We start from the raw sequence: 25,396 nt of genomic DNA, 5'->3' as shown, positions 1-25,396 counted from the left end.
AGTAGGGAAGGTCCTCAGGCACTTTAAGAAATGCATTGCGACCCTGCGAGGTGGCTGCTAAACAGAAAGGAAACTTCCATTTGTATGTGATTCCTTTGGAGCGAAGTGTGTCCAGTAGAGGTTTCAGATCTCTGCGGTGTTGAAGAGTTATGCCTGAGAGATCTTGAAATATTTGTACTGATTTCCCTTCATGAATTATTTGAGGGATGCTTCTGGCCTGTCTGAGGATGTCTTCCTTTATCTTATAGTCAGTCAGGCAGCAGATTATATCCCTGGGTGGATCTGTGTCCCTTCCTTTGGGTCTTAATGCGCGGTGAATCCTCTCAAAGTCGACTGGTGTCTGGAGAGGTCTGTGAAGGATACCGTTAAACAAGCTAGTGACGGAGGGCGTCAGATGTTCCCCCTCAATTGACTCAGGGAGCCCCCTGATCCTTAAATTATGTCTCCTACCCCTATTATCGAGGTCCTCGATATGCCTCTGCATGTCTCTCATCTGAAGAGTATGGGTATCGACATGGCGGGTAGTCTTGCGCAATTGTAAGTCTTGTTGTTCGGCCGTTTGTTCCGTTGCCGCGACTCTGTCAGTTAAGGTGCGCAGATCCAGGCGTAGCTCCGAAATGGCGGCAGCAAGGGTGTCCTTTATATCTGCCGCAATCATCCGCAGATCATTAATGTTTAACTGGGGGAGATGAGTTTGTTCCTCCGCTGCATTCTCAGTCGTCAGGCTGACAGGGAGTGTGAGGGACGGCGCTCCCTGTTGTGAGGAAGTTGCGGCCTGTGAGCTCCTCTGGCGGGAGGGCGCCATGTTTCCCCTGTTCGTTCTGAACATCTCAGGGATATTATGTCCAGTGTTGTCCGCTTGCTCCCTCGGGGAGCGGGAACGTGAGGTGGATGTATTCCGGGAGGCAGTCCCCATAATTTAGCTCAATGTTGGGTCGATTGATCCTCCGTTAGGCAGGGTTCAGGTCGTGTGAGAGCAGGAGCTGAAGAACTAAGCAGCCATCTTCATGCCAGGTCAGGCCACGCCCTCTAGTTGCACTAGTTTACTAGATCACATTGGTTGTAATGTTATATATTTATACATATTTTTATATTTGTATTTTTGTACATTTTTATTATTCATTTAGTAGGTCTGTGACACGTCCCGAGCTCCAGCTTCCTCTTCTTTCTTTTTTCTTTTTTTCTTACATTGGGTCGTTTTTTCCGTTTTTTCCGTCTTCCCCGTCGTGCTATTTTCATTATTTATTCTTACTTTATTTTTTATTTTTATTTTATTTTATTATTTTTTCTTTTTATTTTCTCACTTTTTTTTTTTTTTTTCTATTTTTACTTTACTTTATTTTTATTTTTATCTTTATTTTTAATTTTTATTTTATTATTTTCATTTTCATTTTATTTCATTGTTATTATTTTCATTTTCATTTTATTTCATTTTTATTTGTATATGTAATTTTATTTTTTTCATCATCTATATATTTTTTTTTTTTCATTTTTTTACACTTTTTTTCATTTTATATATTTTTAATTTAATTTTTATCCATTTTTATTTACGTTTTTGTTTTCCGCATACCTCACATGTTATGCATTTTCAGTACAATTCCATATATGTGATAGTGCGTCTTGGTAGGGCGTTGCATTGTGGTTTTTATTTTTCGGTTTCTAAAATCTAGTTTGAGATTATGTTCTAGCTGATCTGGTCTGTGGCTAAGTACATTCTTTCCAACCTCACCTGTTAGAGCCATCCTGACAACAGGCAACAGCACTGTGTGCTATCCTTTGTATTGATGGGCTTTGAAAAAATGGCCGCCGGGCACCCATTAACATTAGAGCGGGCTTCGGGAAAATGGCCGCCGTGCGCCCATTACAAGGGGACGATATATAAGCATTGGCTTTCTATCCTGTGTTATCCTCTGAAGAAGTCACGTGACGTGATGATATGCATTAGGATTGGAGCACGGGACGCTGCCATAGACAAACAACAGGAGACGAGCTCGGCGCTCGTAGTTACTACACACTGCAGCATTGTTTTAAATGTAAGTTGATTGGACTTGTTTTATTAAATAAATATACCTTTTATATGGGATCACGCTATGTGCGTCTCTTTCCCCCTCACACTGTACATCACTACTCTACCTGACGAACACTGAGGAGAGAGGCACGGGGACATATTCCAGTTTCCAGGCACGGGGACAGATTCCAGATTGGTGACACTCCTGGAGGCATACGAGCTCGGCGCTCGTGGATTGATGCCCACACTCACTTCATGAAAGTGAGTGCAACCTCCCCCTGTGTGTGTCTTGCCCCCCCTCCACTGTGGTCGTTGCAGAGTTATTTTACATGCTGTATACTTTTTATTTTTTATATTTCGCTTGGCATGTTCATCATTGTCACTGCCTGTATACACGGAACGTCTACTCCTGCGGGTCATTTGCAACACAGGCTGTACACCTTACAGCTGTAAGGTAAGCGGCTTGCAAACACGGAGGTGTCCTCACTGAAGATCCCCCCTCCCTTCACGATTGGTCTTGTTTTGTGTTTCTCATCACGTGTTTTTGCTTTTTGGACTGGATGATAGAACTAATATTCATGTTTGTCCTAGGGATTTGTCACTTGTAGTTCACCAGGATCTGGCACGTTTTTGCTAATGGGGCACTAGCCCACATATATTTTTCTTGCATTATATATATATATTTTTTTTTTGCATTGTGTCATTATTCACCCTATTTGTGTTGGTATATGCATTTTTGTTTTGCTATATTCAAGCAGTCACTGTTTCACGATTACCTTTATATATTAGGCTTTGTCTGCCCGCAACATGTCATGTTGATCAGCTACGTTGCACTGCACTGCATCCCCACCATGTTCTTTTAGCATGTAGGATCCATTCATGCATTGGCCCGTTCCTGCTTTTTTAGTTCACTTTGCCACTTTAGTCATCTTTGTAGCTTCCCTCCCCCCCCCCCTTCACCACAGTGCAACTACCATCTTCCCCCACTTTTGTCCCATTTGTCCTGCCTTGGATCAGTACTTAGGTGTTGCAGCAGTGTCTTTTTAGCATAGCCCCCCCCCCCCGACAGCGCAGGAGTTTCCACTTTCACACCACCTAGTCAGAATTTTATAATTTGTCTCCTGAATTTTTGTGCAGATGGATGACTTCAGTGTGAAATGAAGTATGTTTTGTGTTTGTGCTGCTGTAAAGTTACACTGTAGATCATGTTCCCATTTCCGTAGAAACAGCATATCTGGTTGTTCCGTTGATGTGTTAAGTAGAGAGTATGTTTTGGAGAGTACCCGAGATATTGTACCTTCATTTCTACAATATTCTTCTAAGGTCGTCAGGTCACGTTTAAAGTGTGTAGGATCTGGTATTGAATGAATGAAATGGTGCAACTGGATCGCTTTCCAAAATGGTAACTGAAAACCACCATTGACATTCGTCAAGCATTGAATTGAAGTCCAGTGATCCCCTTCTACATAATGTACTGCACAGTCTTTACCTGCCGCCCAGAGCATCTCATAGTCTGTATAGTCCAGTCCTGGCTTAAACGCTGGGTTACCCAGAATGGGGAATAGAGGGGACTGTCTGGATGTTAGCGAAGTGGTCTTTAGTATTATTGAGCCCACTGACAGCGTGGCACCTATAATCGATGTGAGGTCATGTCTCGGGGGAGCCGATCGTAGCATCAGATTGCCCCTTTCAAAGGGACACTGGCCTGGTTGTTTTCCACTTGAACCCATAATTTGGTTTGTTCATGTCTGTTCCAGTCAATGATCCTCCCTAAATGTACTGCTTGATAGTAGTGTTTTCCGTCAGGGAGGGCCATACCCCCATAATGTTTCGGTAGAGTCATGTAACGTCTTTTTAGTCTGGGTTTCAAATGTGACCATATACATTTTATAAACAGGGAGTGTATTTGTTTGAAGTATCTTTATTGGCAGAGCTTGGAATAAGTATAAAAATTTCAGGAGAATGCACATTTTAATTAAATTGCATCTCCCGAACCATGAGTGTAGACCCTTGCCCCACTGTTCGAGCAGCTCTTTAGCTTTGGATAGCATTGGTGGGAAATTCAAATCAAATGTGCGTTTTAAGTCTCTAGGTATATTGGTTCCTAAGTAAGTAAAGTGACTGTCTGACCATTTAAAGTTGAATTTGGTCTTCAGAGGGGATAGTTGTTCTGTCGTCATGTTAATGCCCATCGCTGTAGACTTGTCAAAATTAATTTTTAGATTAGATTTGTTCCTATATCTCTGAAATTCTTTAATTAGATTTGGGAGAGATATGATTGGGTTGGTTAAAGAAAATAGGAGATCATCAGCATACGCAGAGATCTTATACTGCCTGTGATCTATAGTAATCCCTGAGATATCCGGGTTTCTGCGTATCATATTCAGAAAAGGTTCAAGTACCAGGGCAAAGAGAAGGGGTGATAATGGGCATCCCTGTCTGCTACCATTAGAAATGTTGAAGGGATCAGACAAGACTCCATTAGCTTTGACCCGGGCTGTTGGTATGGAATACACATTCGAGATCCAATGTAGCATGTGGCTGCCTAGTCCGATGTATTTAAGAACTGAGGTCATAAATTCCCAACTCACCCGGTCGAATGCTTTCTCAGCATCTGTGCTGAGAAAAGTACATGGTGTTTTAGTCACAGTGGCTCTATGTATCAGGTTGAGTACTTTTGTGGTATTGTCCCTAGCCTCACGTGTAGGGACAAAACCCACCTGGTCAAGGTGTATCAAGTCTGTCATGTGTTGGGATAATCTGTTTGCTAAAATTTTAGTTAGGAGTTTGAGATCTATATTTAAGAGTGATATAGGCCTGTAGCTACCACAGGCAGAAGGATCTTTACCCTCCTTAGGTATGAGGGAGATGTGGGAACTTAAGGTGTCTCTCTGTAGATGACCACCATCTGTAAGGTTGTTAAAGAGTTTAAAAAAAAAAAAAATATATATATATATATATATATATATATATATATATATATATATATATATATATATATATATATATATATATATATATATATATATATATATATATATATATATATATATATATATATATATATATATATATATATATTCCTAAGATCGGTAGGAGTGTCTAGGAGCTTTACTCGGTTTCATACTTTTAAGCGCGCATTGCAGTTCTACCATTGTGATGGGTTCTTCTAGGGCAGCTGCATGTTCCTCTGAGAGTTTGGGAAGGTTAGATAAAGTAAGATAGTCCCCTATTGCAGTGTCATTGGCATGTGGTTTCGGGAGGTTATATAAAGAAGAAAAAAAAGTTCTGAATTCATTGGCAATTTGTGTGGATAAAACCTTCTTTTGCCCTGATGAGATGATTTGAGGTATATATGCACATAGTCTGTTGTCTAACTGCTCTTGCAAGGAGTTTTCCACATTTATTCCCCCGATTCATATGTGAGTTTGCTACATGATTGTAGTGCTGCTTTTGCCTGATAGTGTAATATATCAACCGTTTGCCTACGTAAAGTTAGAAGTTCTGTTTCTAATGTTGGGGTCGGGTTTCTTTTATGTGTTTTTCCTAGGTCATGAGTTTTCTGTAAAAGGAGCAATAACTGTTTTTCCCATTTCCTATTAACCACTTGCCAACCGGGCCATAGCCGAAAGACGGCTGCAGCGCGTCCGTGGGACGTCATCCCAGAATCCTGCTCTTGCGCGCCCCCTGGGTTGCGCACCCGAGAACTTCCATGACGGATCACAGTAAACGGCCGCTGATCGCGGCCGTTTACCACGTGATCGCTCCGTCAAATGACGGAGCGATCACATGTAAACAAACCGGCGTCATGTCATGACGCCGGTTCCTCCCTCCCCTCTCTGTACCGATTGGTACAGTGCGAGGGGAGAGGGGGAGGGATCGGATGGAAGCACCGCTGTGGGCTGCATGTGTAGTGCCCACAGCGCTGCTCAGTGACAATTGCAGTCACATCCATCCATCCCTCCATGCTCAGCCATCCCTGCAATATACCCTGCAAGACCCTGCAATACTCTGCAATATACCTTGCAATACTCTGCAATACACCCTGCAATACTCTGCAATATACCCAGCACTACTCTACAATATACCCTGCAATACTCTGCAATATACCCTGCAATACTCTGCAATATACCCTGCAATACTCTGTAATATACCCAGCACTACTCTGCAATATACCCTGCACTACTCTGCAATATACCCTGCACTACTCTGCAATATACCCTGCACTACTCTGCAATATACCCTGCACTACTCTGCAATATACCCTGCACTACTCTGCAATATATCCTGCACTATACCCTGCACTACTCTGCAATATACCCTGCACTACTCTGCAATATACCCAGCACTACTCTGCAATATACCCAGCACTACTCTGCAATATACCCAGCACTACTCTGCAATATACCCTGCAATATACCCAGCACTACTCTGCAATATACCCTGCAATACTCTGCAACATACCCTGCAATACTCTGCAATATACCCTGCAATACTCTGCAATATACCTTGCAATACTCTGCAATACACCCTGCAATACTCTGCAATATACCCAGCACTACTCTACAATATACCCTGCAATACTCTGCAATATACCCTGCAATACTCTGCAATATACCCAGCACTACTCTGCAATATACCCTGCAATACTCTGCAATATACCCTGCACTACTCTGCAATATACCCTGCACTACTCTGCAATATACCCTGCACTACTCTGCAATATACCCTGCACTACTCTGCAATATACCCTGCACTACTCTGCAATATATCCTGCACTATACCCTGCACTACTCTGCAATATACCCTGCACTACTCTGCAATATACCCTGCACTACTCTGCAATATACCCTGCACTACTCTGCAATATACCCTGCAATATACCCAGCACTACTCTGCAATATACCCAGCACTACTCTGCAATATACCCAGCACTACTCTGCAATATACCCAGCACTATTCTGCAATATACCCAGCACTATTCTGCAATATACCCAGCACTATTCTGCAATATACCCTGCACTACTCTGCAATATACCCTGCAATATACCCTGCAATACTCTGCAATATACCCTGCACTACTCTGCAATATACCCTGCACTACTCTGCAATATACCCAGCACTACTCTGCAATATACCCAGCACTATTCTGCAATATACCCAGCACTATTCTGCAATATACCCAGCACTATTCTGCAATATACCCTGCACTACTCTGCAATATACCCTGCAATACTCTGCAATATACCCTGCACTACTCTGCAATATACCCTGCACTACTCTGCAATATACCCAGCACTACTCTGCAATATACCCAGCACTACTCTGTAATATACCCAGCACTACTCTGTAATATACCCAGCACTACTCTGTAATATACCCAGCACTACTCTGCAATATACCCAGCACTACTCTGCAATATACCCAGCACTACTCTGCAATATACCCAGCACTACTCTGCAATATACCCAGCACTACTCTGCAATATACCCAGCACTACTCTGCAATATACCCAGCACTACTCTGCAATATACCCAGCACTACTCTGCAATATACCCAGCACTACTCTGCAATATACCCAGCACTACTCTGCAATATACCCAGCACTACTCTGCAATATACCCAGCACTACTCTGCAATATATCCTGCACTATTCTGCAATATACCCAGCACTACTGTTAGGTACCTGGTAGTTGAGCCCGACCGGAAGAAGAAGACCTCTCTTAAACGCTGGTTCAGGAGCCACTGGAAGTGGGAACAGTGGTTTCTTGAGCACAGTGGGTAGGAGGGCCTGATGCAGGTTCCAGCAGAGGCAGACACTGGAACTGGAAGGACATCCCTCTGGGATGGCTGAGCTGCGGATGCAGGTAGACTGATGCAGGTCAGTAGGCAGGCAGGTGGATGACAAGGCAGCAGCTGGAGCAGAAGCTTGGCAGAGCAGACTGGAGACAGTGTCACAGGACGCAGGCAAAACAGGGTCAGACAGTCCGTTTGGCAGGAGATCAGGCAGGTATATAGCAGTAGGGATAATCCAAGAATAGTCAGGCAGGCAGGAGTTCGGCAACGAGTCACAAGATATAAGCAAGGTCAGGCAGGCCGGGTCGGATAGGAGACTGGAGAATGGTCAGACGAAGCCGGGTCACTAGCAATACAACAGGCAGGATACAGGAACTCGGGTGCAGAGCTGTAGATGAATAGCACCTGACAGAAGCATCTGACAGTCTTTTAAAGAGCCCTTGGCGCCAAACCAGCGCTAGCGCGAACTGGCACGTGCGGAAGCGCTCCGGCGCCCCCTGGTGGAGAATTCAGCAGAACTGCCCTGGAAAGGCTCTTCGTGCACCGGCGTGCACGCATATTCGCCCGACGGCCCCTGATATGCCCCTGACATTGCCCCCTCCCAACGGGCAGCCTCCGGATGCCCAGATAACTTTTCTTTTCAGGATGAGCAGAGAAATAGGCATGAATCAAACGTTTGGCATGAATATTACTGTCAGGCTCCCATGAGTTATTTTCCGGACCATACCCCTTCCACTTAATCAAAAACTGTACTTGCCCAGATCTCTTTCTGCAGTCAAGGATGGCCTCCACTTCGTACTCCTCATTACCGTCCACCAAGACCGGCTCAGGGACCCTGGTGCCCCTATCAGGAAAGGGATCATCTACAGCAGGCTTCAAAAGTGATACGTTAAACACAGGATGGATTTTAAGTGAATCAGGTAAACACAATTCATAGGATACCTCGTTGATTTTCCTTTTTACAGGGAAGGGCCCAATAAATTTAGGAGCAAGCTTTTTAGAAGGACAAGTCAACCTAATATTATCGGTAGACAGCCATACCTTATCACCAAGCTGAAGGTTTAGATCTCCTTTTCTTTTCTGATCGAAGAACCTCTTGCTGTCCGCTTGTGCCTTGGATACTGCTTCCTGTAACATCCAGTTATTATGACTGAGGAACTGCACTGTGTCCTGAACCGCTGGAACTGAGGATTCTGAAAGAAAATCTGGTAAGAAAGATACATGAAAACCATAATTGGCAAAGAAAGGGGATTGACCAGTGGCAGAATGGCTGGCATTGTTATAGGCGAATTCCGCTAGGGGCAGCAGGGACACCCAATCATCCTGCACAAAAGATGTGAAACACCTAATGTATTGCTCCAGTGTCTGGTTTGTCCTTTCAGTTTGCCCATTCGTTTGGGGGTGATATGCTGAGGACAGGGCTAGTTCGATTTTCAAGATTTCACATAGGGCTCTCCAGAAGCGTGAGGTAAACTGTACCCCCCTATCGGACACTATATTTGCTGGGATTCCGTGCAACCTGACAATCTCCTTGATGAACACACGGGCCGTTTCAACAGCAGAAGGTGTTCCTTTTAGGGGTACAAAGTGGGCCATTTTAGACAGCCGGCCGACGACCACAAAGATCGCTGAACATCCTTCAGAGCATGGCAGTTCAACTATAAAGTCCATTGCTATCATCCTCCAGGGTCTATCTGGTATAGGCAACGGTCTCAGTAGTCCCCAGGCTCTGTTCCTGGGAGTTTTGTTCTGAATGCAGACGGAACAAGAGTTGACATACTTCCTGCAGAATTCCTTCAGATTAGGCCACCAGAAAGTGCGTTGCACCAGCTCAAGGGTCTTGCGAACCCCAAAATGTCCTGCAAGTGGGTGGTCATGCAATAATGTCAGTACCTTGACTCGAGCGCTCTCTGGTACGAAAATTTGACTTCCTCTCCACAATAATCCATCTCAAGATGTTAAAGAGGATTCCTGGAGACTTGAAGGTTCTGATGATGCTTCCCTGATCATGGACAGCAGATCCGTTTGAAGAAGTAGGAAGCTATTTGCCGGCAGAATAGTGTCAGGTACCGAAAAGTCCTTGGGGCTGTCAAACATGCGCGACAGCGCATCTGGTTTTACGTTTTTAGATCCAGGCCGGTAGGTAATGTGGAAACAGAACCGTGTAAAGAATAGAGCCCATCGGGCTTGTCTGGGTTTTAGTCTCTTAGCAGATCTTAAATATTCGAGGTTCTTGTGGTCAGTATATATCAGTACCGGATGGACTGCGCCCTCTAACAAGTACCTCCATTCTTCCAACGCTGTCTTGATAGCAAGTAGCTCCCGGTCTCCCACATCATAGTTCCGCTCAGCCGGTGAAAGTTTTCTAGAAAGAACCCTACGGGATGCATCAGGTCCTTGTTGCCCTGTCGTTGAGAAATAACAGCACCCACGGCCACTTCGGAAACATCAACCTCCAGGATAAAAGGTAAGGACGGGTCAGGATGGCTAAGGATCGGAGCTGACGTGAAACGTCTTTTTAATTCTTCAAAGGCCCCCTGAGCCTCCGGGTTCTAGTGGAAACGAGAGTTCTGTTTGGTTAGCTGCGTGATGGGGGAGATGATGGCAGAAAACCCCCTAATGAACTTTCTATAAAAATTTGCAAAACCAATGAAGCGTTGCACGCCCTTCTTGTCCAGGAGGGCTGGCCAATCTAACACAGCAGACACCTTCTGAAGGTCCATTTTGATGCCGGTTGGGGAGATCACTAATCCCAGAAACTGAATTTCGTCCTGTTCAAATTCGCACTTCTCCGCCTTAGCATACACTATGTGCAAATGAAGTCGGTCCAGAACTTTACGGACATGTTCCCTATGTTGATTGAGTGAGCTGGAGAAGATTAAGATGTCATCCAAATAGACAATTACAAAGATGTCCAGGAAATCTCTAAACACATCATTGACCAGATGCTGGAACGTGGCAGGAGCATTGCATAGGCGAAGGGCATGACCAGATACTCATAGTGTCCGAAACGGGTCCGGAAAGCCGTCTTCCATTCATCTCCGGCCCGGGTGCGGACCAGATTGTAAGCCCCTCTCAGATCCAGCTTGGTGAAGATGATGGCAGACCTCAACTTCTGGAACAGTTCAGGTATCAGGGGCAACGGATAGCGGTTTTTGACCGTAACCTTGTTTAGCTCCCAATAGTCCACACATGGACGAAGAGTCTGATCTTTTTTGGAGACAAAAAATATTCCGGCACCAGCTGGTGAAGTAGAAGGTCGGATAAAGCCCTTTTCGAGGTTTTCATCTATGTATACCTTAAGTGCCTCTTGTTCTCTTTCAGACAACGGGAAGATGCGCCCGAAAGGAATCTCAGCCCCAGGGAGCAGCTCTATTGGGCAATCATAGGGACAATGGGGTGGCAGGGAATCTGCTCCCTTCTTGCTGAACACATCTGCAAATTCTCGATAGGCCTCTGGTATGGTTTGAAGTAGGTCTTGATCAATGTCCATACAAAGTAGAGTGGCAGCAGATCTAGAGGATTCAGGTAGGCAATGTTTTTGGCAGTAGGATGACTGGAACTTGATCTCGCCCGTGACCCAGTTAACATGAGGGTTATGGGCCCGGAGCCAGGGCATGCCCAAAATAATCGGGAATAATGGAGATGAGATAACGTCCAGAGTTAGGATCTCCTTGTATTGAGATAAACAGGTGGCAGATAAAGGAAGGGTTTCTTGAGAGACTTGTCCTGATTTTATGTGGGACCCATCGGCCAAAAAAACTGAGAGTCTATGAGTCTTGTTCTTTAGAGGAAGGTTTTGTTGGGTAGCAAAAACAGAGTCAACAAAGCAGCTACATGCCCCAGAATCAATAATGGCGTTGACCTGGATTGTTCTTCCCTGGAGCTGTAATGAGAGAGGGAGAGCAAGTTGAGTTGTATTGGCAGTTAAAGCGGATAAACTGGTCGGAGTAGAAGAAACACACTTACGGGTCTTTACTGGAAGTTGTTCACATAGTGGCCTGCCCCACCACAGTAAAGACAGAGATTTAGCTGGCGTCTGCGCACCCGTTCTTCTGGGGTCAAGGTAGAACGCATAAGTCCTAGCTGCATTGGCTCAGGAGCATCGGGTGTTTGGGTGACTGGACTTGGGCAGGCAGGAGGTAAATACCGGGAGGCAGGAACCGGAACTTTTGCAGTCATCCACATAGGGCGTGTTTGTTGAGGAGAACGTTCAGACCAGCGTTCACGAAGGCGTCAGTCAATCTGGATGGTAAGGGTGATGAGTTCTTCAAGGGTATCAGGCATCCCTACCCGAGCAAGCTCGTCCTTAAGACTCTCAGATAGCCCCATGCGGAACTGGTGACGTAAAGCTGCGTTGTTCCAATGAGTGTCCGCACTCCAGCGTCGAAAGTCTGTAACATAGTCCTCGGCCGGCCTACGGCCTTGCTGGAGCGCGAACGAAGCTGCCTCAGCGGTGGCAGTCCGCTGAGGGTCCTCATACAACTGGGCCATAGCTTCAAAAAAGGCGGGCAAAGACTGGATCTGAACAGAATTGGTCTCCAGCAGGCGGTGGGCCCAGGTCTGGGGTTCCCCCTGGAGAAGGGATATGACAAATCCCACTTTAGTAGCCTCCAAGGAGAAAGTCCGTGGCTGTAGGGCAAAAAAAGTTGACAGGCGCTGCGGAAGGCCAGAAACTTGGTTCGGTCCAAGAAAATTTCTCAGGGATAGGGACCCTTGGTTCAGGTGGAATCATGACCACAGAGGGTGGTGCAGCAGCCTGTGCTGGAGCAGCTGCGGAGGCAGGGGCCACCCCTCCAGGACCACTAAGATTTAGCACTTGACCCTCCAGTCTGTTGTAACTGTCTTGCAAAGTCTTTACTGCCTGGATAAGTGCCGCTAGGTGCGTACAGATCTCCTTGATGGGAGAGGTCTCTCCTGCGGGCTCAGTCATGGCTGTTCGTACTGTTAGGTACCTGGTAGTTGAGCCCGACTGGAAGAAGGAGACCTCTCTTAAACGCTGGTTCAGGAGCCACTGGAAGTGGGAACAGTGGTCTCTTGAGCACAGTGGGTAGGAGGGCCTGATTCAGGTTCCAGCAGAGGCAGACACTGGAACTGGAAGGATGTCCTTCTGGGATGGCTGAGCTGTGGATGCAGGTAGACTGATGCAGGTCAGTAGGCAGGCAGGTGGATGACAAGGCAGCAGTTGGAGCAGAAGCTTGGCAGAGCAGACTGGAGACAGCGTCACAGGACACAGGCAAAACAGGGTCAGACAGTCCGTTTGGCAGGAGATCAGGCAGGTATATAGCAGTAGGGATAATCCAAGAATAGTCAGGCAGGCAGGAGTTCGGCAACGGGTCACAAGATATAAGCAAGGTCAGGCAGGCCGGGTCGGATAGGAGACTGGAGAATGGTCAGACGAAGCCGGGTCACTAGCAATACAACAACAGGCAGGATACAGGAACTCAGGTGCAGAGCTGTAGACGAACAGCACCTGACAGAAGCATCTGACAGTCTCTTAATGGGCCCTTGGCGCCAAACCAGCGCTAGCGCGAACGGAAGCGCTCTGGCGCCCCCTGTTGGAGAATTCAGCAGAACTGCCCTGGAAAGGCTCTTCGTGCACCTGCGTGCACGCATATTCGCCCGACGGCCCCTGATATGCCCCTGACAACTACTCTGCAATATACCCTGCACTACTCTGCAATATACCCTGCACTACTCTGCAATATACCCTGCACTACTCTGCAATATACCCTGCACTACTCTGCAATATACCCTGCACTACTCTGCAATACTCTGCAATACCCCGCAATACCCCGCAATTTTTAACCAGTTCCCACCGTCATATGACGTCCTTGACTTTGAGCGGGGATATCTGAATGATGCCTGCAGCTACAGGTATCATTCAGATATCAGCTTTTTCAGCCGGCGATTTTCTACACCATAAGAATGATCATAGCGGCTGTTCCACTGCTTTATCGTTCTTATAGGAGGCGAGATGGGACGCCCCCCTTCCCGCCACCCTCCGGTGCTTCTACCGACTCACCGCTACGATCAAAGCCCGGATCGTTTTTTTTTTTTTTTTTTTTATTTCAGGCTTCCCAGCCTAGAGGTGAGATGTGGGGTCTTATTGACCCCTATATCTCACTGTAAAGAGGACCTGTCATGCCATATTCCTATTACAAGGATGTTTACATTCCTTGTAATAGAAATAAAAGTGATAAAAAAAATTTTGGGGGGGGGGGGAGTGTCAAACTAAAATAAATAAAGTAAAATGAACAATAAAAAAAAAAAGCGAACACACACATACATGCAGAAGCGAACACATACATAAGTCCCGCCCACATATGAAAACGGTGTTCAAACCACACATGTGAGGTATTACTGTGAACGTTGGAGCGAGAGCAATAAATTTGGCCCTAGACCTCCTCTGTAACTCAAAACATGTAACCAGTAAAAAATTTTAAAGCGTCACCTATGGAGATTTTTAAGTAGCAAAGTTTGGCACCATTCCACGAGCGTGTGCAATTTTGAAGGGTGACATGTTAGGTATCTATTTACTCGGCGTAACTTCATCTTTCACATTATGTAAAAACATTGGGCTAACTTTACTGTTTTGTTTTTTTAAAGCACAAAACTTTTTTTTCCCAAAAAAACGCGTTCGAAAAATTGCTGTGCAAATACCGTGCGAGATAAAAAGTTGCAACAACCGCTATTGTATTCTTTAGGGTCTTTGCTAAAAATATATATATATATATGTGTGTGTTTTGGGGATCTATGTAATTTTCTAGCAAATAAATGATTATTTTTACATGTAGGAGAGAAATATAAGAATTGGCCTGGGTGCTCCAGAACGTCTGAAAGTGCTCCCTGCATGTTGGGCCTCTGTATGTGGCCACGCTGTGTAAAAGTCTCACACATGTGGTATCGCCATACTCGGGAGTAATAGCAGAATGTGTTTTGGGGTGTAATTTGTTGTATGCATATGCTGTGTGTGAGAAATAACCTTCTAATATGACAATTTTGTGAAAAAAAAAAAAAAAAGAAAAAAAAAAATCTTGATTTTGCAAAGAATTTTGGGAAAAGATGACAATTTCAAAAAAACTCACCATGCATCTTTCTAAATACCTTGGAATGTCTTCTTTCCAAATAGGGGTCATTTGGGGGTATTTGTACTTTTCTGGCATGTTAGGGTCTCAAGAAATTAGTTAGGCCGTCAGTACTTCAGGTGTGATCAATTTTCAAATATTGGCACCATAGCTTTTGGACTCTAATAGGGCGTACACACGGTCGGACTTTGTTCGGACATTCCGACAACAAAATCCTAGGATTTTTTCCGACGGATGTTGGCTCAAACTTGTTTTGCCTACACACGGTCACACAAAGTTGTCGGAATTTCCGATCGACAACCACGCGGTCACGTACACCACGTACGATGAGACTAGAAAAGGCCGGTTCAGAACCAAGCGCGGCACCCTTTGGGCTCCTTTTGCTAATCTCGTGTTAGTAAAAGTTTGGTGAGAGACGATTCGCGCTTTTTCAGACTCATGGCTTTCAGATCGTTTTCTGCCGTTCAGTTTGTGCTTGTGGGTTTGTATCTGCTCTTCAGTGCGTGCAGCAAGTTCCGCGTGACTTTAGGTAGTCATTGTATTCTTGTTTGTTCGTTACTGGTTTTCAGGTCGCTCTTCACAGGCCTTGCTGTTCTTCAGTGCGTTCTGTTACTTCGTTCTGAGCAGCCGACCGTTTTCTAGCCATGTTTCGTATGCGTACTCCTCGTAGAGTTTGTGCTGTGCGGGGGCTTGGTGTTGGGGTCCTGACCTTGACACAAGTCCAGTCCATGAACAGGGTGGGGAGGAGTTCATGGACCAAGAATTGGTTGCTTCAGCGTGACCAGTTCTGTCATATGCCTTTGCTCTGTGAGATCCGTGAGAATAATCCTGGTGATTTCAGGAACTTTCTCAGGATGACGGACCCGTATTTCACAGTTTGTTGGCTTCGCTGACCCCCTATATCAGCAGGCAGGATACCTGCATGAGGCAAGCCATCACTCCGGGGCAGAGGTTGGTCGCTACCTTGCGGTATTTGGCCACAGGGAGAAGTCTGCAGGACCTCAAGTTCTCGACAGGCATCTCCCCCCAGGCTCTTCTTGGTGGACATTTACTGCTTGTGTTTGTTTTAGCTGACCCTGACAGAAATGTGTGGAGTCCAGAAAATGTTGTGATTGTGTAACCTTATACAAAGCACTGTTGGCTGTTATTTACTAAATGCAAAGACACTTTTCACTACAAGTGCACTTGCAACTGCACTGAAACTGCACTTGTAGTGCAAAGTGGATTTGCCCTTAGGAAATTACCCCCATTTTCTCATAAAACAACAATTACATCACCCCAAAAGTGTTGTAGTGTTGAGACAATAATCCACACATTCTTGATGAACAATCTTTTTAATACCTGCACAATCACATGTGCATTTACCAAAGGTTTTTCTGACAAACCAACATGTTTGTTGTATAACAATTTTTGTGGTGTCATTATCCAAAATCAAAATGTGCATTTTATAGAAAACAGGCCTGTGTAAAACTCACAAGAAAGACACAAATCTTGATCTTACAAAGTTCACATTTGGTAGAACTTGAAGGCAATATCAGACATGAGTATTTAGGAACTGTGTTTGATATTGCGTTCAGATGGGGGGAAATCACCCCAGGAAAAGCCAAATTTGGAAGATGCACACAAATTTCACAATGTCAACATGTGCTATCTGCCATCATGGGGGATGAAGGGACGTGTTTTGGGGGAGAAAGCCCTTCCTCACCACTACTTTATTATTGAGGAAGGGGTTGCACCCCCAAAACGCGTCCATTGATCTCCCGTGATGACAGATAGCACATGTTGACACACTGTGTGCATCCTCCAAATTTGGCTTTGGGAAAAATCACAAAAACATTTCGCACATTGTAGCACACAAAAGAAGAAAGTGATTTGGAGGGGTTTTAAACTCGCCCCAAAACATCAATGATGTTTTTATATTTTGGAATAACATCATTGATGTTTTGCTTGATGATTTCCAATTGTAAATTACACCCCATGATCTCCCCGATCAGGATCTGGGCACTTTCGGATGTGAAAGGATCTTCATCCACAACCTCACGATCACCTAAAAAGAGAGGAACCCCAAAATAAATTAGGTTTCCCAAAAAATGCCGCCCTCCATCTCTTATCTGAGCCTGTGGTTGCAGACACTCACCTGTTGTGGTGACTAGTTCCACCACGTCTTCATCCTCCTGCTCAGCTTGTGTTGGTGGGATTTCCCCTTCTTCCAGGGGGGGGGGGGCTCTGGTCTCCTTGGATGAGGGGTGTCCTCCGAGTCTTTTCTCCCCTATGTAAACAAAAATGGTATAATTAGCACACAGATATTTAATGTCAGAACTATAAAGATGAAACATTGCTTGGAAGTGGGGTACAATTATCTATTTTAGCCGAGTTCCAAGATGTAGCTTTTTTAGTGTCCTTTGTCAAGCTGCAATACTTTACCTGTTTAGTACAAGCTTCACAGATGTAGCCCCCCCCTATAGTATACACTGGAGCACCTGTGTGGCCCCCCTAATAAAAATGGTGTTCTGGTGTCCCACACTAGTGCTCCAGTGTCCAGATGTGAAAACAGCTGCTCAGTGTCCTCTCCTTACACACACAATCTAGTTTGCATTTCCTTCTAGTAACAAAGCCATCTACACAACCCAATTCTTTGAAGCCAAGTATAGGGCGTCAAAATGGTGGCCAAATGCATATGGTCTAAACAATGGTATTTTATAGTCCGAAATAAAAATGTGTGATCCGAACGAATAATGTGCCCATGAACATGAAAGTTGCCATTTTAAACTGTACAACAGTTCCTAAAAGCACATGGAGCAGCACGAACGTAATAAACACAAAAAGAATAGGAACACAGCACAACTACTTACTTTTTTGCAGCACTCTCCGGATCTTTCTGTACTGTTCATGTTCTCGTAATTTCAGGTCCGACCACCGCTTCCTGAGCTGATCTTTCGATCGTCGTACCCCGAATTTCCGGTGCAGACTCCTGACCACTTTCGCCATGATCTTGGCCTTTCGGATATTGGGGTTGGGGTAAGGCCCATACTTTCCATCATAGTCGGCCTTCTTCAGGATGTCCACCATCTCCAACATCTCCCCAAAGGACATATTTGAGTCCTTTAATCTCCTTCTGGATCGGGACGTTTCAGGCTCCGGCCTTTCCTCCTCCTCCTCGTTGCTACAATTAGCATGATCCTGCTGTCTATCCACCATGTGCTCTTCCCCCACTGCGCCGAATGAAAAGGGGCGGGGAATAGACTAGAAAGAACGTCAGGGGCGGGCGGAGTTATACGCATGCACAGTGTGTATAAATCGTAACACGCGCGCGTCTTACGTACGATCTGTGAGCGGAGGAAGGAGCATCGGAGACGCCGATCGTGATAACGAAGGTAGGATCTAAACTTGGGCCTATACTGCTTCGAAATGGAAGCCTATATTGTAACAAGACTAGGGGAGTTTGGCCTGACATTAGGGTTTTTAACTTGTGTTGTGTCTTGCAGAGAAAATGGATGGGTTCAACGACCACAATTTCCTGCCCCTGTTCATAGACAAGTACAGGGAGCTGCCCTGTCTGTGGCAGGTCAAACACCCCCACTATAGTCACAAACAGAAGAGGCAGGCAGCGCTGGAGAAACTGCTGGAGTTGGTGAAGCCGGTGGTCCCCACAGCAACCATCCCTTATTTAAAAGCCAAAATTGGTGGCCTGAGGAGCACGTATCTTAGGGAGCGCAAGAAGGTCACGGATTCCCAGAGATCCGGAGCTGCAGCAGATGACGTTTATGTCCCCAGGCTGTGGTACTATGAGAGACTGCGATTTCTGTCAGACCACACTGAAGTCAGGGAATCCCTCTCTACTCTTCCTTCCACGCTTCCTTCCATACCAGCTGAGGCTTCCGATGTCCAACCTGGGCCTTCCAGCCAGGAAGAAATGGAGGAGCCCAGCTGGAGTCAGGTATAGCATTCTTCGACAGATTTCTGGGCAATAAATAAATGATGTTTACTAGATGTTATTATTGATCATTAATTGCTGATTAAAAAAAGTGTTTTACATATCAATAGACAGTAGTGGGCACCCAAAATTGGGACAAGAATGCAAAATGCTGGGCTCAGAATGATAGTCTGTTATATTTGTTAACATTCAATTTGCAGCAGTCAGGAGGTGAAAATTGTGTGTGATTGATGTAAAAAATACTAAAACTATGTCCCTTTTTCATACACAGGAAGACCTCAGCCAGGAGGAGGCTGTGGAATGTGGCAGCCAGGAGGAGGCGGGGATCAGTGTCAGCCAGGAGGAGGCGAGGCTAAGTGTCAGCCAAGAGAAGCCTGGGACAAGTCGCAGCCTGACTGAGTCTCAGGTTCCTCCCCTCCGCCTGCCATACAAAAGGGCCATGAAGGCCACTCCCAGTCCTGTGCAGGATTCAGCATACAGGCTGATCCAGGAGGCTTCTGCGTCCCTCAGAGCCTTCCCCAGTCCTGCAGAGGCCTTTGCCTGCATGGCTGCCACCAAATTGCAGGGCATGCAGGAGGGCCAACGCAAGCTCTCTGAGGACCTGATTTATAAAGTCCTACGTAAGGGGGAGAGTGGGGAACTGACACCCAAGACGGATGTCATTGAGATTGACGATCCTCCTCCTCCTCCTCCTCCTGCTGCCACAACTCCACCACCACAGCCAAAGCCTGTAAGGAAGTGTGGAAGGAAGACCAAAGAGTGATTGCCCTGGGTTCAGTCTGGTCTGACAAAAGCTGCAGTCTCTCGTATGACCACAGCCTGGGGACACAGATGTCATCTGCTGCTTTCCGGATCTCTGGGACTTCTGGACCACACTGCCCTCCCTTAGATATGGACTCCTCAGGCCACCAATTTTGCTTTTAAATAATTGATGTCTGCCCTGGGGGTCCAAGGCTTCGCCCACTTCTGCAGTTTCTCCAGCGTTGCCTCCCTCATTGTTTAGTTGTGACCCCTTAATAACATTTTTTTAGGTAAATTCTACTCTCCTGTGTGTGTTTTCATCCAAAAAGGACAGTTTGTTGGTGACGATTCAGGTACATTTCTAACATAAAATGTGAAATCAACAAGGGACAACAACACGAAACAATCTCCTACAGATTAAATAGAACAACATATCAATGGTGTTGTGGGAACTTGTCACAAAAAACACACAAACATTTTCGGGAGTACAAATCAAAATCACCAAAAAAAAAAAAGAGAAACACAAAAAAAGATTCTACATTAAAGGCAAAAAAAAAAATTAAAATATACAAAAATATGTTGTCAGATGTGAGAAATCAAAATATATTGAGGGAATCCCGATAAATAGTAACGAAAGAAGTTTGTGAGAAGTGTGTGTGAATATGAGCAGCAAAACTACTTAATTCTTGTCACATTATAAAGAAGAAGAGAGTGCGCTGTATTAAACCATTTTTAACATTGCAGCGTGACGAAAGCGCTGTATCCATTGCGAACGCTAAGTTTACCAGAACGAGCTGTCCCGTCTCGGAATTTCTTCTGAGCATGCGTGGCACTTTGTGCGTCGGAACAGGCCACACACGGTCGGAATTGACGCGATCGGATTTTGTTGTCGGAAAATTTTATCTCCTGCTGTCCAACTTTGTGTGTCGGAAAATCCGATGGAAAATGTCCGATGGCGCCCACACACGGTCGGAATTTCCGACAACACGCTCCGATTGGACATTGTCCATCGGAAAATCCGACCGTGTGTACGGGGCATAACATTCACAAAGACCAAATAATATACACCAAGTTGTACTTATTTTTACCAAAGATATGTAGCAGTATAAATTTTGGCCAAAATTTATGAAGAAAAATTACTAATTTGCTAACAGAAACAAAGAAAATTTCATTTTTTTTACCAAATTTTCAGTCTTTTTTCTTTTATAGCGCAAAAAATAAATAACCCAACGGTGATTAAATACCACCAAAAGAAAGCTCTATTTGTGTGAAAAAAAGGACAAAAATTTCATATGGGTACAGTGTTGTATGACTGAGTAATTGTCATTCAAAATGTGAGCGCACCGAAAGCTGAAAATTGGTCTGGTTAGGAAGGGGGTTTAAGTGCCTAGTGGTCAAGTGGTTAATATGTGTTCCGTGTTTGATCAGGATCCCTCTAATCATGGACTTGTGGGCTTCCCAAAGAATCCCAGGGGCACAGTTCTCAATGTTATTTGTCATAAAGTACTGGTTAAGCTCTTTGGTGACATCAGCCAGTACTGTGGGATTCTGCAGTAAACTTTCATTCAGTCGCCAGAATTTCGTTTTAGTCATCGCGGTCTGTGAGAGGGAGTATCGTAAGGTAACGGGTGCGTGGTCAGACCAGGTAATGGTACCTATGTTGACTGCATCCGCTCCCTCTAGTTGATTATGAGGTAATAGGAAAAAATTGATGCGGGAGTATGATTTGTGTGGGGATGAGAAGAACATATAGTCCCTCTCTCCTGCATGCAAAAGTCTCCACGCGTCTATCAGTCTGGCCTCATGGAGCGCCCGAGTGATGCGTTTGTGTAAACCTGCCCGCAGTGAAGAGGTTCCAGTTGATGTGTCAACCGTCTGGTTCAGGGGGACATTAAAATCGCCACCCAGAATCAGCTGTCCTTCAGCGAAGTTCAGCAGATTGTTCAACGTTTTGTGTATGAATATATCTTGTCTATCATTCGGAGAGTAGACTGTCGCTAAAGTCATTAACACATTGCCTATGAGTCCTTTGAGAAACACCTACCTCCCCTCTGTGTCAATTCTAGTATCCCTGCAGGTCCAGGGTACCTTCCCTGCAAGGAGTATAGAAACTCATTTGGATTTGGCTGAAGGGTTGGTGGCATGATATGTGAAAGGAAAGTACCGGTTTTTCAGACACATCGGTGCACCCGTTTTAAAGTGGGTTTCCTGAATGAATGCCACGTCTGCTTTAGATCTTTTAAGATCATTCAAAAGCATGCGCCGTTTCTCAGGCACATTCAGCCCTTTAGCATTCAATGAGAAAATAGTAATTTGGTCCATCGCGCTCACATCAAGGCAAAGTTTTGTTTAGGGGGGGGAGGGACTAGAGTAGAAGTGGAAGGACTTAGTATAGAAAATTGAGACTGAAAGGAGAATGTTAGGAGGAAGAGAGAGAGAGAGAGGGAGAGAAAAGAGCAGAAGGAGCTCAAGAAACAATAATGTGGACAATCAACCCTATGGACTGTCCTTTCCAGTAATGTCGCTAGACAATTATGTGCAATTATTTGCAATGAAACACGCTCCAGTTATCACTGGGAAGGTGTTTCGGCCTAGTGGGGATAAGGTTAGACTACGACCAGAGGGGCCAACCCCGATCCGTTCCCCCACCCACCCTTAGGTATAATCTAGGCATGTAAGCATTGTAAACATATAAAACATTAGCAAAAGATCAAAAGAAAAACGAGATAAAGACACTGGTAACATCCCATACATATCCCATGTACAGTCTACCCCATCCCCAGTGCTTAGCCTGTAACTCAAATAACAGAAGAATTCAAACTGGCCCCTCCTAAACCAACCTGGGTATTGTTCCCGTCCTCCCCCGAGCCCACCCCATCTAACCTAAAGCAGGTATTGCATGTTGTTTCTAACCGACAATCATATAAGGAGATGTGTACCCAATCCTAAAATGTGTTCCAATCTGTTTTGTCACAACGCTGGGAAATGACCCCACAGACCATAAGGCAAACTATTGAGAGATTTGTATAACACATTTCTGTCTTCTAGTAATTTTCCCCAAACTGACAGATGGATATAAGGTGAGGGTGTCGCTGTTCCATAAAGAGTATCAAAGGGTCTGGCAATGATATACTGACCAATCCTGGGCAACTCCTTCTTACAAGTCTCAGTTCAGCAGCCAGTCTATTATTGGCACCAAGCCTGATAACCCAAGTGTTTTCTGTTAATCAGATATGTGTTCTTTCCATTATTTCCGTTTAGTAAATCTGGGATTCCAGGTTGAGCCCCATGTTTTGGGTCTTGTCTGTCTTGTCACAACTACAGACAAATTATGGATAAGTCCCCCAGATTTGCCCTGTCTCCCAGTTTTATAAGAAGGAATGGAGCAGACATGTGTATGGGTTATTCTTAATATAGAATCCCAGGCAGAGTTCACGTCAGATGACCCTCACCTCACATAGAGAGATTTTATGGGTAAATGCACCTAAATTAGCATCTCTGAGCTCTGCCTGATATAGTTGCAGTAAGTGCATCTCACTTCTCCTCTGTAGCTCGCCTCCACTATAGCATAACCACTATTTCTAGAACTGAAGAAGTTAGGAGGTGGGGAAGATAATGGTTCGTGTGGTTCACATCAGAGGGGAGGACGATCGTCACCTCTAACAAAATGGCAGGAGGGCTTAACGGGGGAGACATTGAAAGTGCGATATCTATGGGTGCACTGGGGACCAGACATCAAAACGTGTGAGGTATTGTACACAGTCTCACCACCATAACGACCATCCCTAGACTTTTCTGTCTTCTTCTGTAGAGGTGATGCGGGATCTGCGTCGACTCCGTTGTGGTCTCGGCGAAAGTGGTCTTCGTTGGTTTGAGCCACCTATGTGGTGGGAGAATCTTGGGATCAATTGGAGCCAATCTGGAACATTCACTGGGTCTGTCTCCAGGAAATCAAACAGTGCAGGGAGCTCCGCAGGGGATCGCAGGGTGAAAAATTGTGATTGCTTCTTAAAAGTCACTGCTATAGGAAAACCCCAGCGATAAGTGATGCCAGCATGTTGAGCAAGCTCAAGTACTGGTTTCAGCATTGCTCTGCGCTGCAAGGTGGCTCTGGAAAGATCCGGCATAATCTGGATAGTTGCTCCATCAAATTCCATTTCTCTCATCTCCCACGCTTTCCGTAAGATGACTTCCTTGTGCACATACTGGTGTATCCTGCAGATCACATCCCTTGGGCGATTCGGGTCAGTTGATTGCGGTCCCAGGGCCCTGTGGTTCCGATCGAAGGACTTTTGGTTTGATTTATTATACTCGCCTATGTGTGTTTTCCTTCAAAAAGGACAGTTTGTTTGTGAGGAGGCAGGTACATTTCAAAAATACAATGTCAAATTAACAAGGGACATCAACACCAACCAATCTCCTTGAGATTAAATAATACAAGATAATAATGGTGTTGTGGTAACTTGACACACAAAACACACCCAAAACTATTCTGGAGTAAAAAAAAAAAAATAAGAATAAAACATAAGATCAGGATTTTAAAAAAGCCATAAAAAAATTTAATCTAAAAACATCCCAAAAATATTATTTATTCGGCAGATGTGACAAATAAAAATATTATATTGATGAAATCACGATAAATAATAAAGAAGTTTGAGAACTCTGTGTGAATATGAGCAGCAAAACAACTTAATTCTTCTAGCATTATAAAGAAGAAGAGAGTGCGCTGCATTAAACAATTTAAAACATTGCAGCATGATGAAAGTGCTATATCAATTCCGAATGCTAATTTTACCAGACCGAGCAGTTCCGTCTCGGAATTTATTCTGAGCATGCGTGGCACTTTGTGCATGGGAATTGACGCGATCGGATTTTGTTGTCGGAAAATTTTATTTCTGATGGAAAAAGTCCGATGGAGCCCACACACGGTCGGAATTTTTGACAACAAGCTCCGATCGCACATTTTTCGTCTGAAAATCCGACTGTGTGTACAGGGCATAAGAGTATTGTATTATGATATAGATACATGTATATTACTTTAGCAGATGTTGTAGAAGTAAAAGGAATGCACTAAATTAAGTTATTAGATAAAATTATAGTGTAGGAGCCATTGCTTTGTAGGTTGCCCTGAAATGCTTGCCAGAGGCCTATTGTATCCTGACACTGACTATTATTTTTAATTTTTTACAACTATAATTTTGAAGTGTATTTTTTATCCAGACAAATATCGGGTGATGGCAGAAGACATGATGCAACTTGTTACAAATGTTAATTGTTACAAAGGAAGGATTTCATGCAATAAAGGAGGAACTGGAAAATTTGAGACTTGTATCTTTGCAGAACAGGTATGCACTGAACTTGTGTCTGACAGCATCCAAAGCAGCTTGTGCTATGATACTGGACCAGCAAATGATGATGAAGAAGGAGATCTCTCCAAAAACATCAAGCACTTGGCTAAGCTGAAAAGACCTATGCAGGAAAAGGCAGAGCCTTATGGGACTGAGCCTGCTGAATGGTCCCTGGAACCACATATTTGGCTTTCATTCACTAGCTAAATGGATTGTTCCTCTTCCCTGTTATCCTTGATATGATGTTGCTGAGTAACTGTTGTCTGTTGCAAGAAGTTTGTGGCAAGGATGATCACGATACCACTGAGACTGACAACTATGTCTTCCGTGCCACATATGGAGAAGACTTTGCAGCTCTAGAAGAAGATGCAGTGTGTTTTTGATTGGACTGATTTTTTTGGATGATTTATGTGATAAGTGTCGGCTACATGGGGTCTCTGAAGGGCATGGTGGGTGATCTGTATTGTAATTGCTGTGAGGC

General features: G+C 44.7%; 1 long non-coding RNA gene across 1 annotated transcript in view; it reads left to right on the top strand.

Annotated features, from left to right (window-relative positions):
* Positions 1-1,940: 1,940 nt before the first annotated feature.
* LOC141144738 (uncharacterized) overlaps positions 1,941-25,396 on the top strand; it is a 28,036-nt gene continuing 4,580 nt past the window's right edge. Inside the window, exon 1 of the long non-coding RNA XR_012244452.1 lies at positions 1,941-2,033. This is a non-coding gene — a long non-coding RNA (uncharacterized lncRNA). The remainder of the gene's footprint in view (positions 2,034-25,396) is intronic.

The sequence above is a fragment of the Aquarana catesbeiana genome, linkage group LG05, assembly GCF_042186555.1.
Source record: "Aquarana catesbeiana isolate 2022-GZ linkage group LG05, ASM4218655v1, whole genome shotgun sequence".
Classification (NCBI taxonomy): domain Eukaryota; kingdom Metazoa; phylum Chordata; class Amphibia; order Anura; family Ranidae; genus Aquarana; species Aquarana catesbeiana.
This window is presented reverse-complemented; position numbering and strand designations above follow the sequence as displayed.